The 16,726-nt window shown below is 36.1% G+C and overlaps 1 non-coding gene across 1 annotated transcript; it reads right to left on the bottom strand.

Annotated features, from left to right (window-relative positions):
- Positions 1 to 9,354: 9,354 nt before the first annotated feature.
- LOC130984132 (small nucleolar RNA R71) lies at positions 9,355 to 9,458 on the bottom strand. Its single transcript, XR_009088084.1, has one exon. It is a non-coding gene; the product is annotated as a small nucleolar RNA R71 (small nucleolar RNA).
- Between the last annotated feature and the right edge of the window lie 7,268 nt (positions 9,459 to 16,726).

Genomic DNA, 16,726 nt, shown 5'->3' with positions numbered 1-16,726 from the left:
TTAACAGGAAGAGATTGGAGCAATATCATTCAACCGATGTAAGCTATTTTCATTGACTACTTTTTTAACAGGAATCTCTCGTTGTGTCGTTATTGGTTCCTTTTTCCTCGGTCATTTTATTTTAACTGAAATCACTCTTCGTTGATCTCTTTTTCTTTGGACCTTTGACAGGAATAAACTTAAAAAAAAAATGACAGTAAATGTTACGGTTCTAATAATAAAATTAATAGAAAGATCATTAGTTCTAAAGTCAAAAGCCAAACGTACATAATTTTTTTTTTTATCTCTTTCGATCTCATTTCTTTTGATTGATTTTTCATCCACATCAGTAAATTGCAAATTGTTTACACAAGTAAAATAAAAAATATGATATTCCATGATTCTATTATAATTATGTTGAACAAATTTTCTTATATTATTTGTCTAAAAATCCCATTTTTTGTTATAGTAAAAAGAAATCAATCACAGAATGGTATTTTTTCACTACATTAAAACAGTATTCTGCAACTTTTTTTTTTACTACTTAGCAAGGGTTTAAATCATCACTAAATCTTTTCATGACGGTTAAAAAAGTATCACCAATTCGGGCATTGCTATGTGATATAACAACGATTTTAGACCACCGTTGATAAAAGTATTACTAATTTGTAACACCTGCTAGTGTGTTTTTTTTATGTTATACAGTGTCACTAAATTACTAAATCTTGCGATAATTTTTTTATATTTCGTGACTGTTTTAAGCTATCACAATATATTTAGCAATAGTTTAAAATCGTCACTAAGTTATTAATTCTAGTGACCACTTTTTTAGATCTAGTGACTGTTTTAAATCGTCACAATCCCTCCAACATCAAGTTTATCGTTTTTAAACGCTTGTGGTAGGTCAAAATTGTTACAATCTTTTCAGCATTAGATTTTTTTATTAATTGTACAAAAAATATTTCCATTATAAATAATAATTTATATGGAACAAATACTACAATATCAAATATTTTCTTCTCAAAAGTAGAAATCTACAAAAAATACCAACATTGTGTTTCAAAAGATAATATATATATATATATATATATATATATATATATATATATATATATATATAAATTCGAGATAATACTCAATTTGGTCTCCCAACTTGTATGCGAATTTTAATTTAGTCTTTAAAATTTTAATTGCCTCCCAAAACTTTGTAAATGTGACTCAGGTTAGTCCCTAGGCTAATTTTTTACATACAAATGTTAACGGAATGCTGATGTGGATGGCCGAATGCTATGTTGAATTCTGTAAAACGACATTGTTTTTATTTTGGCACTCCAATAGTTTAAAAAAAATTATAGATAAAGTACTAAACTGGTCCCCTATGTTTGGACATAATCCTGTTTTGATCCTTAAGGTTTAAAGCGTCATATTTGAATCTAAAAAAGTTTCATTTAGCTTCAATGTAGTCCCACCATGAGGTCAAAATTAAATAATTAACGAAATGTCCTACATGACAGCAGTACAAGAACAAGGTCGATAATTTAGAGAACAAGTACAAACTCCAGAGGAACAAAATCAACTGTAGATGCATCAATACATTTATTTGTCATTCTCTTTAGTTCTATAGAAAATATTTCATTTAAATTGTAAGGAGAATGATAAATTAATGTATTTATGCATCCTCGGTTGATTTTGTGCCTCTAGAGTTTGTTCTCCAAATTATCAACCTTGTTCTTATACTGCTGTTATGTAGGACATTTCGTTAATTATTTAATTTTGATCTCACGGTGGGACTACATTGAAGTTAAATAAAACTTTTTTAGATTCAAATAGGATACTTTAAACCTTAAAGACTAAAACAAGATTACGCCTAAACATAGGAGACCAATTTAATACTTTACCCAAAAATTATAAGTGGTATTTATTAAAACTTTTTTCTCCAGAAATAAGTGATCTGGCATCATTTTTGGACTATTTAAGTGACAAAACCATAACGACGTCGTTTTACAAGTTCCAGCATAATATTTGGTTGTCCATGTCAGTGTTTTATTATCGCTTTTGTGCCGAAAATCGTCCCAAGGACTAATGTGAGTCACGTTTACAAAATTTGGAAACTAAAAAATACAATTAAAACTTCAGAGATTAAATTGAAATTCACGTACAAGTTTGGAACTAAATTGAATATTAACTCCATAAATTCAATCAACATAATAACGAAATTCTATCATGTATGTAAAGCTAATAATAATCTCAATCATAAAATTCCTTTAAGTCTTGGATGATCCATTTTGTTGAGTTTCATGACTATCAGAACAAAATAGTTTTGTCTGCACTAGTAATTTAAAATCTATAACTTAGAAATGAAAATATTAAAAAAAATTAGAGTGGAATCTTAACAAACTATCTAAAGCTTTTTTCATCATGACTTTGACAAAATCTAGCATAAGATGATATTAACGGTATTAGTCACCCAAATTAAAATCCTAGCCAACATGAGAAAAATCAGTTTTAAGAATCAATTTGACAGTCAAGCTTCAATCATGTATAATTAATTCTACTTTCATTATATCATACCAAATTTGGTGGAGTCCTAATAGACATCTCTAGCTTCAATATAGAATTGGTCCTAACCAAAAATAAGGTCTATAGGCGGAGAACAAGGCTTTCTAATTTTCTGCTAAAAAATATAATTATACAAATTCATTATCTATTAATAATAAAATATTTTAGCAACAATAACACCAAAATCGGTCTATACATTTACCATATAAGTCCATAAATTTAAGTATAATATATATCCTTATCTTACCTTAGTAGTAAAATTGAGTGGTAATTGACCCCTTGACGATTAGAAAAAAATTTACTTGTTCCTGTAGTAATTGTACTTGTAACAAGTTTTGATATTCAATTTTTGATAGTCTACTATTAGTAAAAGATTGTAACACCTTATCACACAGAACTTTACACCTAGGATATAAAACAGAAGTGGCGAGACGCTACAATCTCTAAAAGTATATATATATATATATATATATATATATATATATATATATATAGTTGAAAAGAATTTATATCTAGAAGCCTTTCGAAGAAAAGTTAAACAAAAGCGTTAAACAAAAAAGCGCATCACTAAGATAAGCAGTAAACGTAAATCGGATAGGATAGGAGTAAAGCGACACACACACGCACGCATGCACGCACGCACGCACGCACACGAAATTGAGTTTTTGTGTTTTGTACAATTTCAGGTATTTTCTGGCTGAAATTGAGGAGTTGGAGCAGAAGTCTGATTCAGAGACAGAGAAAGCACTGCAGATGCTGTCCGGATCTGACCTCCTTTGATTCGGAAGAACTTTTCTGGAGCTACAGAAGTCACTATGGATCGCTCTCAACGGCTATAAAAATCTGACTTCTAGAGCTTTCCAGAAATATATAATACTTCATACTTTGCTTCGGATTAGAAGGCCCAAAACTGGTGTCCAACGCTAGCTTCCTGCCCCCTTCCAAGCGTCCAGCGCCCAAAAGCAGAGACCAGCGTCCAAACACCCAATGAGGATCTCCTAGCTGGCATTCCACGCCCAAGAGACTTCATAGCACGTGGATCTCATCAAAGCTCTGTCCAAACACTCACCAAGTGAGCCCCAAAAGTGGATTTTAGCACTAAAAAGATTGTTTTACCCTTACTAGTCATTTGTTTAGTATTTAAGGCATCAGATTAGATTTATGTAATTTAGACCCTCTTTGACCTTCTTCAATTACTTTGTGTTTTACTTCAGCATGATTTTCTAAACCTCCTAGGTTGAGGGGAGGAGCCTGGCTGAGTCCTATAAATTAATAAAAGTATTACTATTTCTTCTCTGATCCGTGTTTGATTAATTCTAATATGTATATTCGTACTTCATCATGGTGAAAAGGATGATTTGACAAATTAGCTCTGTTCATCACATTAAGATGAACGTGCCTGACAAACACCCACGTCTACTTGGGTTCGTGTGAATACTTCAGTGAAAGCACACACCACTAGCTTGAATCATACATCTCTTAGACGGCTAATCCACGACTTTGTTGGGGACTTCTCAGGACACAAGTTCAGCCGATTTCGGGGAGATTAGGGTCTTTGTGGTAGAGGCTAGAACCTTATGATGCATCATTCTCTGATCCGGAAGATCCGACCTTGTCTGTGGCGTTTTAAGTATGATCATTAAGGAGAATGGACTGTACGCGCTTCACCCTCAAGCACAGATGGATCCACACTAACCCCGTGGTTCAGATCCGGAGGAGTATTGGCGACCTTTCAATAAAGGCGCCAATCACTTACAGCCTGCCATTGAAGAGATCATTCACAGAGAAGACAGTAGTACTAGAGTTAATTCAGAAAGACAACGCAACTCCGATCCTCAACCCTATTCCTATCATTTATTACAATTCGGTATTCCTTTCACAACCAACAACCTTCTGATTTGCCTGACTAAGACCTGTAAGACAACCATAACTTGCTTCAAACCGCAATCTCCGTGGGATCGACCTTGACTTGCTCAGGTATTACTTGGGCTACCCAGTGCACTTGCTGGTATAACAGTACGAAATGTGTGGGGATTCGTGCTACCAAGTTTTTAGTGCCATTGCTGGGGATTGTTGAGTTTGGACAAATTGACGAATTGTCTTACTCCCTAGATCAGGTAATTTTTATTTTTTTAAATCTTTGATTTTGATTTTCTTTTTCTCTATTTTTCGAAAAACTTAAAAACTTTTTCAAAAAAAAATTATTTTTCTTTTTTTGTTCAAGTTTGTGTTTTTTTGAGTCTTTTATTTTTATTTTCTTTTTCTTAATTTTTGAAAATCATTAAAACTCTTTCAAAATTATTTTTCTTTTCTTTGTTTAATTTGTGTTCTTTGAGTCTTTGAGTCTTTTATCTTTTATTCTCTTATTCTCTATTTTTTTTTGAAAATTTTAAAAAAATTTTCAAAAATATTTTTATTTTTTGTGTTCAATTGGTTAGAGCATTGTGCTTATGTTCTTGGTAATTATTCTTCCTTTGAGTCCTTCTTTCTAAAAATCTTTCAAAAATATTTTCTTTGATTAATTCTTGTGTCAAATTTTTAAGTTTGGTGTCCCATTGTGTTTTTCCTCAAAATTTTCGAAAATTTGGTGCACTAGATCTAAAAATTTTAAGTTTTGTGTCTTCTGTGTGTTTTTCTCTTTCCTCATTAATTTCAAAAATAAAAAAATCTTTTCTATTTTTATTTTTTTCACTTAATTTTCGAAAATTAACCATAAAATTCAGATTTTAATTTCAAAATTTTTATCTTATCATATCTTAGTTGTCAAGTTTTCAAAAATCAAACCTTTTCAAAAATAAAAATCATATCTTTTTCAAAAATCTTATCTTATCTTTTTCAAAATTCAAAATTTATCTTATCTTTTTCAAATTTCAAATTTCAAAATTAAAAATCTTATCTTTTTCAAATTTCAAACTTTAAAATGAAATCTTTTTCAAAATCAAATTTCAAAATCTTATCTTTTCTTAAAATATTTTTCAAATCTTTTTAATTTCTTATCTTATCTTTTCTAACATCCAATTTTAAAATCATATTTTTTTTCAAATCTTTTTAATTCTCATCTTATCTTTTCTTATATTTTAAATTTTAATATTAAATCTTTTCTTATCTCATCTTCTATCTTATTTTAAAAATCAAATATCTTCTTAATTAACATCTTATCTTCTCTCTCTTCTTTTTCAAAACCTCATAACTAACTCTTCTTTTCTTAATTTTTGAAAATAATATCTTACTTTCTCTCTCTTCTCTTTCAAAACCTCCTAACTAAATCTTCTCCCCTTAATTTTCGAAAATAGTATCTTCTTCTCTGATGAGCGGATAATTTATACGTTTTTTGGCATTGTTTTTAGGTAGCTTTTAGTAGGATCTAGCTACTTTTAGGGATGTTTTTATTAGTTTTTATGTAAAATTCACATTTCTGGACTTTACTATGAGTTTGTGTATTTTTCTGTGATTTCAAGTATTTTCTGGCTGAAATTGAGGGACCTGGGCAAAAATCTGATAGAAGGCTGAAAAAGGACTGCTGATGCTGTTGGATTCTGACCTCCCTGCACTCTAAATGAATTTTCTGGAGCTAGAAAACTCCAAATGGCATGCTCTTAACTGCGTTGGAAAGTAGACATCCAGGGCTTTCCAGCAATTTATGATAGTCCATACTTTGTTCGAGCTTAGACGATGCAAACTGGTGTTCAACACCAGTTCCATACTGCATTCTGGAGTAAAACGCCAGAAACACGTCACAAACCAGAGTTAAACGCCAAAAACACGTTACTACTTGGCGTTTAACTCCAAGAGAAGCCTCTGCACGTGTAAAGCTCAAGCTCAGCCCAAGCACAAATCAGACTTATTTCTGTAAACCCTAGTAGCTAGTTTAGTATAAATAGAACTTTTTACTATTGTACTAGTCGTCTTTTGACCACATCTGGTCCTGTCTTATCTTTGGTTTCAGTTTTAATCTATTGTTCATCTTAGGAGACTATTGATCACGTTTTGGAGGCTGGCCTCTCGGCCATGCCTGGACCACTATCACTTATGTATTTTCAACGGTGGAGTTGGTGGAGTTTCTACACACCATAGATTAAGGTGTGGAGCTCTGCTGTTCCTCGAGTATTAATGCAATTACTATTATTCTTCTATTCAATTCAACTTATTCTTATTCTAAGATATTCGTTGTACTTCAACATGATGAATGTGATGATCCGTGACACTCATCATCATTCTCACCTATGAATGCGTGACTGACAACCACTTCCGTTCTACCTTAGAACGAGCATGTATATCTTAGCCTCCAATCCGAAAGATTAGAGTCTTCGTGGTATAAGCTAGAATCCATTGGCAGCATTTTTGAGAATCCAGAAAGTCTAAACCTTGTCTGTGGTATTTCGAGTAGGATTCAAGGATTGAATGACTGTGACGAGCTTCAAACTCGTGAGTGTTGGGCGTAGTGACAGACGCAAAAGGATCAATGGATCCTATTCCGACATGATCGAGAACCGACAGATGATTAGTCGTGCTGTGACAGAGCATTTGGACCATTTTCACTGAGAGAACGGGAGGTAGCCATTGAAAAAGGTGAAACTCAACATACAGCTTGCCATAGAAAGGAGTAAGAATGATTGATGGAAGGCAGTAGAAAAGCAGAGATTCAGAAGGGACAAGGCATCTCCATACACTTATCTAAAATTCCCACCAATGATTTACATAAGTATCTCTATCTTTATTTTATACTTTATTTATCTTTATTTTCGAAAACCATTATAACCATTTGAATCCGCCTGACTGAGATTTACAAGATGACCATAGCTTGCTTCATACCAACAATCTCCATGGGATCGATTCTTACTCACGTAAGGTATTACTTGGACGACCCAGTGCACTTGCTGGTTAGTTGTGTGACGTTGTGACAAAGTGTGATTCACGTTTGAGAGCTTCAAGTCTATTGGTGCCATTGTTGATGATCACAATTTCGTGCACCAAGTTTTTGGCGCCGTTGCTGGGGATTGTTCGAGTTTGGACAACTGACGGTTCATCTTGTTGCTCAGATTAGGTAATTTTCTTTTCAAAATGTTTTCAAAAATCTTTCAAAATTTTTTTATTTATTTTTGTTTTTCCAAAATTTATTTTCGAAAAAAATCCAAAAAAGTTATAAAAAAATCATAAAATCAAAAAATATTTTGTGTTTCTTGTTTGAGTCTTGAGTCAATTTTTAAGTTTGGTGTCAATTGCATGTTTTTAAAATTTATGCATTTTTTCGAAAAATTCATGCATGGTGTTCTTCATGATCTTCAAGTTGTTCTTGATAAGTTGTTCTTGCATGCATCATTGGTTTTGATCCAAAATTTTCATGTTTTGGGTCATATTTGTGTTTTTCTCTCTCCTCATTAAAAATTCAAAAATAAAAAATATCTTTTCCTTAATTTACTCATAAAATTCAAAATATTTGGGTTGACTTAGTCAAAAATTTTTAAAATAAGTTGTTTCTTGTTAGTCAAGTCAAGATTTCATTTTTAAAAAATCTTATCTTTTCAAAATCTTTTTCAAAAATCAAATTTTTTCATTTTTTTATTATTTTCAAAAATTTTAAAAAAATTGATGTTCAAAATCTTTTTCTTAACTTTATTTTATGATTTTCAAAAACTTTACTAACAATTAATGTAATTGATTCAAAAATTTCAAGTTTGTTACTTTCTTGTTAAGAAAGGTTCAATCTTTAAATTCTAGAATCATATCTTTTAGTTTCTTGTTAGCCAAGTAATCAATTTTAATTTTAAAAATTAAATCTTTTTCAAAATAAATTTCAATAATATTTTTTCAAACATATCTTTTTCAAATCATATCTTTTTCAAAATCAATTTCAAAATCTTTTCTAACTTCTTATCTTTTCAAAATTGATTTTCAAATCTTTTTCAACTAACTAATTGACTTTTTGTTTGTTTTACTATTTCTTATCTTTTTCAAAACCACCTAACTACTTTTCTCTTTCTAATTTTCGAAAATGACCTCCCTCTTTTTCAAAATTCTTTTAATTAACTAATTGTTTCAAATTTTTAATTTTATTTCTTCTCCTAATTTTCGAAATTCTCCCCCTCTCATCTCTTTCTATTTATTTATTTAATTACTAACATTTCTCTTCATCTAAAAATTCGAACTCTCTCTTCTCCTCTATGTTCGAATTTTTCTCCTCCTTATTTTATTCTTTTCTTCTTCTACTCACATAAAGGAATCTCTATACTGTGACATAGAGGATTTCTCTTCTTTTTCTGTTCTCTTCTTTTTCATATGAGCAGGAGCAAGGACAAGGACATTCTTGTTGAAGCAGATCCTGAACCTGAAAGGACTCTGAAGAAGAAGCTAAGAGAAGCTAAAGCACAACAATCCAGAGAAAACCTTACAGAGAATCTCTAAAAAGAAAGAGACATGGCCGAACCCAATAACAATGGTGGAGGTGCAAGGAGGATGCTTGGTGATTATACTACACCTACTTCCAACTTTTATGGAAGAAGCATCTCAATCCCTGCCATTGGAGCAAACAATTTTGAGCTAAATCCTCAACTAGTTGCTCTAATGCAACAGAACTGCAAGTTTCATAGATTTCCATCAGAAGATCCCTATCAGTTCTTAACTAAATTCTTGTAGATCTATGATACTGTTAAGACTAATGGAGTAGATCCTAAAGTCTACAGGCTCATGCTTTTTCCCTTTGCTGTAAGAGATAGAGCTAGAACATGGTTGGATTCACAACCTAAAGATATCCTGGACTCTTGGGATAAGCTGCTCACGGCCTTCTTGGCCAAGTTCTTTCCTCTTTAAAAGCTGAGCAAGCTCAGAGTGGATGTTCAGACCTTCAAACAAAAAGATGGTGAATCCCTTTATGAAGCTTGGGAAAGATACAAGCAGTTGACCAAAAAGTGTCCTTCTGACATGCTTTTAGAGTGGACCATTTTAGATATATTCTATGATGGTCTATCTGAGTTCTTTAAGATGTCACTGGACCATTCTGCAGGTGGATCCATTCACCTAAAGAAAATGCCTGCAGAAGTGGTGCGCGAAATTGTGAACAATACTTTTCACAACTCTCATAATCCCCGGTCATGAACTCCAAAAACTTGGTAGTTCAATTCCATGGCATTACACAACTTTGCACAACTAACCAGCAAGTGCACTGGGTCGTCCAAGTAATACCTTACGTGAGTAAGGGTCGATCCCACGGAGATTGTTGCTATGAAGCAAGCTATGGTCACCTTGTAAATCTTAGTCAGGCAGACTCATATGGATATGGTGATGAACGAAAATAACACAAAGGTAAAGATAGAGATACTTATGTAATTCATTGGTAGGAACTTCAGATAAGCGCATGAAGATGCCTTCCCTTCCGTCTCTCTGCTTTCCTACTGTCTTCATCCAATCCTTCTTACTCCTTTCCATGGCAAGCTTATGCAAGGGTTTCACCGTTGTCAGTGGCTACCTCCCATCCTCTCATTGGAAATGTTCAACGCACCCTGTCACGGCACGGCTATCCATCTGTCGGTTCTCAATCAGGCCGGAATAGAATCCAGTGATTCTTTTGCGTCTGTCACTAACGCCCCGCCCTCAGGAGTTTGAAGCACGTCACAGTCATTCAATCATTGAATCCTACTCAGAATACCACAGACAAGGTTAGACCTTCCGGATTCTCTTGAATGCCGCCATCAGTTCTCGCCTATACCACGAAGACTCTGATCTCACGGAATGGTTGGCTCATTTGTCAGGCGAGCACTCGGTTGTCAGGCGATCAACCATGCATCGTGTTATCAGGAATCCAAGAGATATTCACTAGAGCCTTGATTGCTTGTAGAACAAGAATGGTTGTCAGTCACCTTGTTCATGAGTGAGAATGATGATGAGTGTCACGGATCATCACATTCATCAAGTTGAAGAACAAGTGATATCTTGGACAAAGAACAAGCGGAATTGAATAGAAGAACAATAGTAATTGCATTAATACTCGAGGTACAGCAGAGCTCCACACCTTAATCTATGGTGTGTAGAAACTCCACCGTTGAAAATACATAAGAACAAAGTCTAGGCATGGCCGAATGGCCAGCCTCCCAAAGAGGGTTCAATCATCAAAACATGATCAAAAGATTATAATACAATAGTAAAAGGTCCTACTTATAGAAAACTAGTAGCCTAGGGTGTACAGAGATGAGTAAATGACATAAAAATCCACTTCCGGGCCCACTTGGTGTGTGCTTGGGCTGAGCAATGAAGCATTTTCGTGTAGAGACTCTTCTTGGAGTTAAACGCCAGCTTTTATGCCAGTTTGGGCGTTTAACTCCCATTTGGGTGCCAGTTCCAGCGTTTAACGCTGGGATTTCTTGAGGTGACTTTGAACGCCGGTTTGGGCCATCAAATCTTGGGCAAAGTATGGACTATCATATATTGCTGGAAAGCCCAGGATGTCTACTTTCCAACGCCGTTGAGAGCGCGCCAATTGGGCTTCTGTAGCTCCAGAAAATCCACTTTGAGTGCAGGGAGGTCAGAATCCAACAGCATCTGCAGTCCTTTTCAGTCTCTGGATCAGATTTTTGCTCAGAACCTTCAATTTCAGCCAGAAAATACCTGAAATCACAGAAAAATACACAAACTCATAGTAAAGTCCAGAAAAGTGAATTTTAACTAAAAACTAATAAAAATATACTAAAAACTCAACTAAAAAATACCAAAAACATACTAAAAACAATGCCAAAAAGTGTATAAATTATCCGCTCATCACAACACCAAACTTAAATTGTTGCTTGTCCTCAAGCAACTGAAAATCAAATAAGATAAAAAGAAGAGAATATGCAATGAATTCCAAAAACATCTATGAAGATCAGTATTAATTAGATGAGCGGGGCTTTTAACTTTTTGCCTCTGAACAGTTTTGGCATCTCACTCTATCCTTTGAAATTCAGAATGGTTGGCTTCTTTAGGAACTCAGAATCCAGATAGTGTTATTGATTCTCCTAGTTAAGTATGATGATTCTTGAACACAGCTACTTATTGAGTCTTGGCCGTGGCCCAAAGCACTCTGTCTTCCAGTATTACCACCGGATACATACATGCCACAGACACATAATTGGGTGAACCTTTTCAGATTGTGACTCAGCTTTGCTAAAGTCCCCAATTAGAGGTGTCCAGGGTTCTTAAGCACACTCTTTTTGCCTTGGATCACAACTTTATTCTTTCTTTTTCTTTCTTCTTTTCTTTCTTTTTTTCGATTTTTTTTTTCGCTTGCTCTCTCTTTTTTTTTTTGTATTCACTGCTTTTTCTTGCTTCAAGAATCATTTTTATGATTTTTCAGATCCTAAGTAACATGTCTCCTTTTTCATCATTCTTTCAAGAGCCAACCTTCATGAACCACAAATTCAAGATACATATGCACTGTTTAAGCATACATTCAGAGAACAAGAGTATTGCCACCACATCAAAATAATTAAACTATTATAAAATTCAGAATTCATGCAATTCTTTTTTTTTTCTCAATTAAGCACGTTTTTATTCAAGAAAGGTGATGGATTCATAGGACATTCATAACTTTAAGGCATAGACACTAAGACACTAATGATCACAAGACACAAACATGGATAAACATAAGCATAAAATTCGAAAAACAGAAGAATAAAGAACAAGAAAATTAAAGAACGGGTCCACCTTAGTGATGGCGGCTCTTTCTTCCTCTTGAAGATCCTATGGAGTGCTTGAGCTCCTCAATGTCTCTTCCTTGTCTTTGTTGCTCCTCCTTCATGATTCTTTGATCTTCTCTAATTTCATGGAGGATGATGGAGTGTTCTTGATGCTCCACCCTTAGTTGTCCATGTTGGAACTCAATTCTCTAGGGAGGTGTTACTTGCTCCCAATAGTCTTGTGGAGGAAAGTGCATCCCTTGAGGTATCTCAGGGATCTCATGATGAGAGGGTCTCTGTGTGCTCCATCCTTTTCTTGGTGATGGGCTTGTCCTCATCAATGGGGGTATCTCCTTCTATGTCAACTCCAACTGAATAACAGAGGTGACAAATGAGATGAGGAAAGGCTAGCCTTGCCAAGGTGGAAGACTTGTCCGCACTTTATAGAGTTCTTGGGCTATAACCTCATGAACTTCCACTTCTTCTCCAATCATGATGCTATGAATCATGATGGCCCGGTCTAGAGTAACTTCGGACCGGTGTAGTGGGAATGATTGAGCGTTGGATGAACTCCAACCATCCTCTAGCCACGGGGTTTGAGGTCATGCCTTCTCAATGAACCGGCTTGCCTCTTGAATCTCTCTTCCATTGTGCGCCCTCTTCACATATGACTGTGAGGACTTGGTCCAACCTTTGATCAAAGTTGACCCTTCTTGTGTAAGGATGTTCATCTCCTTGCATCATAGGCAAGTTGAACGCTACCCTCACACTTTCCGGACTAAAATCCAAGTGATTCCCCCGAACCATAGTAAGATAATTCTTTGGATCCGGGTTCATACTTTGATCATGGTTCTTTGTGATCCATGCATTGGCATAGAACTCTTGAACCATCAAGATTCCGACTTGTTGAATGGGGTCGGTAAGTACTTCCCAACCTCTTCTTCGGATCTCATGTCGGATCTCCGGATATTCACCCTTTTTGAGTGAAAAGGGGACCTCGGGGATCACCTTTTTCAAGGCCACAACTTCATAGAAGTGGTCTTGATGCACCCTTGAGATGAATCTATCCATCTCCCATGACTCGGAGGTGGAAGCTTTTGCCTTCCCTTTCCTCTTTCTAGAGGTTTCTCCGGCCTTGGATGCCATAAATGGTTATGGAAAACGAAAAAGCAACGCTTTTATCACACCAAACTTAAAAGGTTTGCTCGTCCTCGAGCAAAAGAAGAAAGAAGAGAGTAGAAGAAGAAGAAATGAGGGAGAAGGAGAGGGCTTTGTATTCGGCCAAAGAAGGGGGAAAGTGGTGTTTAGGTTGTGTGAAAATGAAGGAGTGAAGAAGGGTATTTATAGGAGAGAGGGGAGATGGTGTTCGGCCATTATGGGTGGGTTTGGGAGGGAAAGTGGTTTGAATTTGAAGGGTGAGGTTGGTGGGGTTTTGTGAAGGATGGATGTGAGTGGTGAAGAGAAAGATGGGATTTGATAGGTTAAGGGTTTTTGGGGAAGAGGTATTGAGGTGATTGGTGAATGGGGGAAGAAGAGAGAGGGGGTGTGGTGGGGGTTGGTGGGGGTCCTGTGGGGTCCACAGATCCTGTGGTGTCAAGGAAAAGTCATCCCTGCACCAAATGTTGCTCAAAATCACGTTTTGAGCCATTTCTGGCGTTAAACGCCGGGCTGGTGCCCATTCCTGGCATTTAACGCCAGGTTCTTGCCCTTTTCTGGCTTCTTATGATCATCAACCTACAAAAAAGATAAAATAACAAAAGGAAATGGTTAATTATAAAACATTGGGTTGCCTCCCAACAAGCACTTCTTTAATGTCATTAGCTTGACAGAGGACTCTCATGGAGCCTCACAGATACTCAGAGCCATGTTGGAACCTCCCAACACCAAATTAGAGTTTGAATGTGGGGGTTCAACACCAAACTTAGAGTGGTTGTGGCCTCCCAACACCAAACTTAGAGTTGACTGTGGGGGCTCTGTTTGGCTCTGTTTTGAGAGAAGCTCTTCATGCTTCTTCTCCATGGTGATAGAGGGATATCCTTGGGCCTTAAACACCAAGGATTCTTCATTCACTTGAATGATTAGCTCTCCTCTATCAACATCAATCACAGCCTTTGCTGTTCTAGGAAGGGTCTGCCAAAGATGATGGATTCATCCATGCACTTCCCAGTCTCTAGGACTATGAAATCAGTAGGGATAATAGTCTTCAACTTTTACCAAAACATTCTCTACAAGTCCATGAGCTTGTTTTATTGTGTGTCTGCCATCTCTAGTGAGATTCTTGCAGCTTGTACCTCAAGATCCCTAGCTTCTCCATTACAGAGAGAGGCATGAGGTTCACACTGACCCTAAGTCACACAGGGCCTCTTGAAGGTCATGGTGCCTATGGTACAAGGTATGGAAAACTTCCAGGATCTTGTCTCTTTTGAGGTAATTTCTGCCTAGACAAGTCATCCAGTTCTTTGGTGAGCAAGGGAGGTTCATCTTCCCAAGTTCATTTCCAAATAACTTGTCATTTAGCTTCATGATTGCTCCAAGGTATTTAGCAACTTGCTTCAGTGACATACTCATCCTCTTCAGAGGAAGAATACTCATCAGAGCTCATGAAAGGCAGAAGTAAGTCCAATGGAATCTCTATCGTCTCATTTTGAGCCTCAGATTCCCATGGTTCCTCATTGGGGAACTCAGAGGAGATTGGTGCACGCCCATTGAGGTCTTCCTCAGTGGCGTCCACCTCCTCTTCTTTCCTCTCCATATTCGGCCATGGTTATGGCTTTGCACTCTCTTTGGATTTCTTCTGTATTACTTGGAGAGTACTGGGAGGGAGTTCAGTAACTTTCTTGCTCAGCTGACCCACTTGTCCTTCCAGATTTCTGATGGAGGACCTTGTTTCATTCATGAAACTTTGAGTGGTTTTGATTAGATCAGAGACCATTGTTGCTAAGTCAGAGGTATTCTGCTTAGAACTCTCTGTCTGTTGCTGAGAAGATGATGGAAAAGGCTTGCCTTGCTAACCTGTTCTTCCACCATTATTGTTATTGAAACTTGTTGAGGTCTCTCTTGATTCTTCATGAGAAATTGGGTGATTTCTCCATGAAGAATTATAGGTGTTTCCATAGGGTTCTCTAGGTAATTCACCTCTCCATTGAAGGGTTCTCAGGATCATAAGCTTCTTCCTCAGATGAAGCATCCTTAGTACTGCCAGGTGCATTTTGCATTCCAGACAGACTTTGAGAAATCAAATTGACTTGTTGAGTCAATATCTTATTCTGAGCCAGTATGGCATTCAGAGTATCAATCTCAAGAACTCCTTTCTGATTTGTCCCATTGTTCACAGGATTCCTTTCAGAAGTGTACATGAATTGGTTATTTGCAACCATCAATTAGTTCCTGAGCCTCTGTAGGCGTCTTTCAGATGAAGAGATCCTCCAGCAGAGCTATCCAAAGACATCTTGGATAGTTCAGAGACCATCATAGAAAAATACCTATGATGCTCCATTCAGAAAGCATGTCTGAGGGACATTTTCTGATTAATTGTTTATCTTTCCCAAGCTTCATAGAGGGATTCTCCATCCTTCTGTCTGAAGGTTTGGACTTCCACTCTAAGCTACTCCATTTTTGAGGTGGAAAGAACTTTGCCAAGAAGGCATTGACTAGCTTTTCCCAAGAGTCCAGGCTATCTTTAGTGTGAATCCAACCATATTCTAGCTCTGTCTCTTACAGCAAAAGGGAATAGCATCAGTCTGTAGACCTCAGGGTCAACCCCATTAGTCTTGACTGTCACAGATCTGCAAGAACTCAGCTAAAAACTGATGAGGATCTTCCATTGGAAGTCCATGGAACTTGCAATTCTATTGCATTAGAGAAACTAACTGAGGCTTAAGCTCAAAGTTGTTTGCTCAATGGCAGGAATAGAGATGCTCTCCCATAGAAATCGGGAGTAGGTGCAGTAAAGTCACCAGCACTTCCTTGCATTGTTGGCATTGTTGTTGTTTCGGCTGCATGTGTTCTTCTTCTTTGAAGAATTCGGTCAGGTCCTCTAAGAGAGTTGTGCCTTAGCTTCTCTTAGCGTTCGCTTCAAGGTTCTCTCAGGTTCAGGGTCAGCTTCAACAAGAATGCCTTTGTCTCTGCTCCTGCTCATATGAAAGAGAAGAGAAAAAGAAAATGTGGAATCCTCTATGTCACAGTATAGAGATTCCTTGAGGTGTCAGAGGAAAAGAAAAATAGAAGAAAGAAGGTAGAGGAATTCGAACTTGATGAGATAAAGTTCGAATTGTGCATTAAGAAGGAGTAGTACTCCATAAATAGAAGGATGTGAGAAGGAGGGAGAGGATTTTCGAAAATTAATTAAAAAGATGTCAAAAACATTTTAAAAATTGATTGATAATTTTCGAAAATTCAAAGTGGAAAAGAAATCAAGTGATTTTTTTTGAAAAGGATTTTGAAATTAGAAATTAAAAAGATTTGATTGAGAACTACTTTGAGAAAGATGAGGTTAAGAAGATATGATTGGTTTTTAAAAAAATGTGATTGAGAAGATATGATTG

The sequence above is a fragment of the Arachis stenosperma genome, chromosome 5 (genome assembly GCF_014773155.1).
Source record: "Arachis stenosperma cultivar V10309 chromosome 5, arast.V10309.gnm1.PFL2, whole genome shotgun sequence".
Classification (NCBI taxonomy): domain Eukaryota; kingdom Viridiplantae; phylum Streptophyta; class Magnoliopsida; order Fabales; family Fabaceae; genus Arachis; species Arachis stenosperma.
The sequence above is the reverse complement of the archived record's forward strand: the minus strand, read 5'-3'. Positions and strand labels throughout refer to the sequence as shown.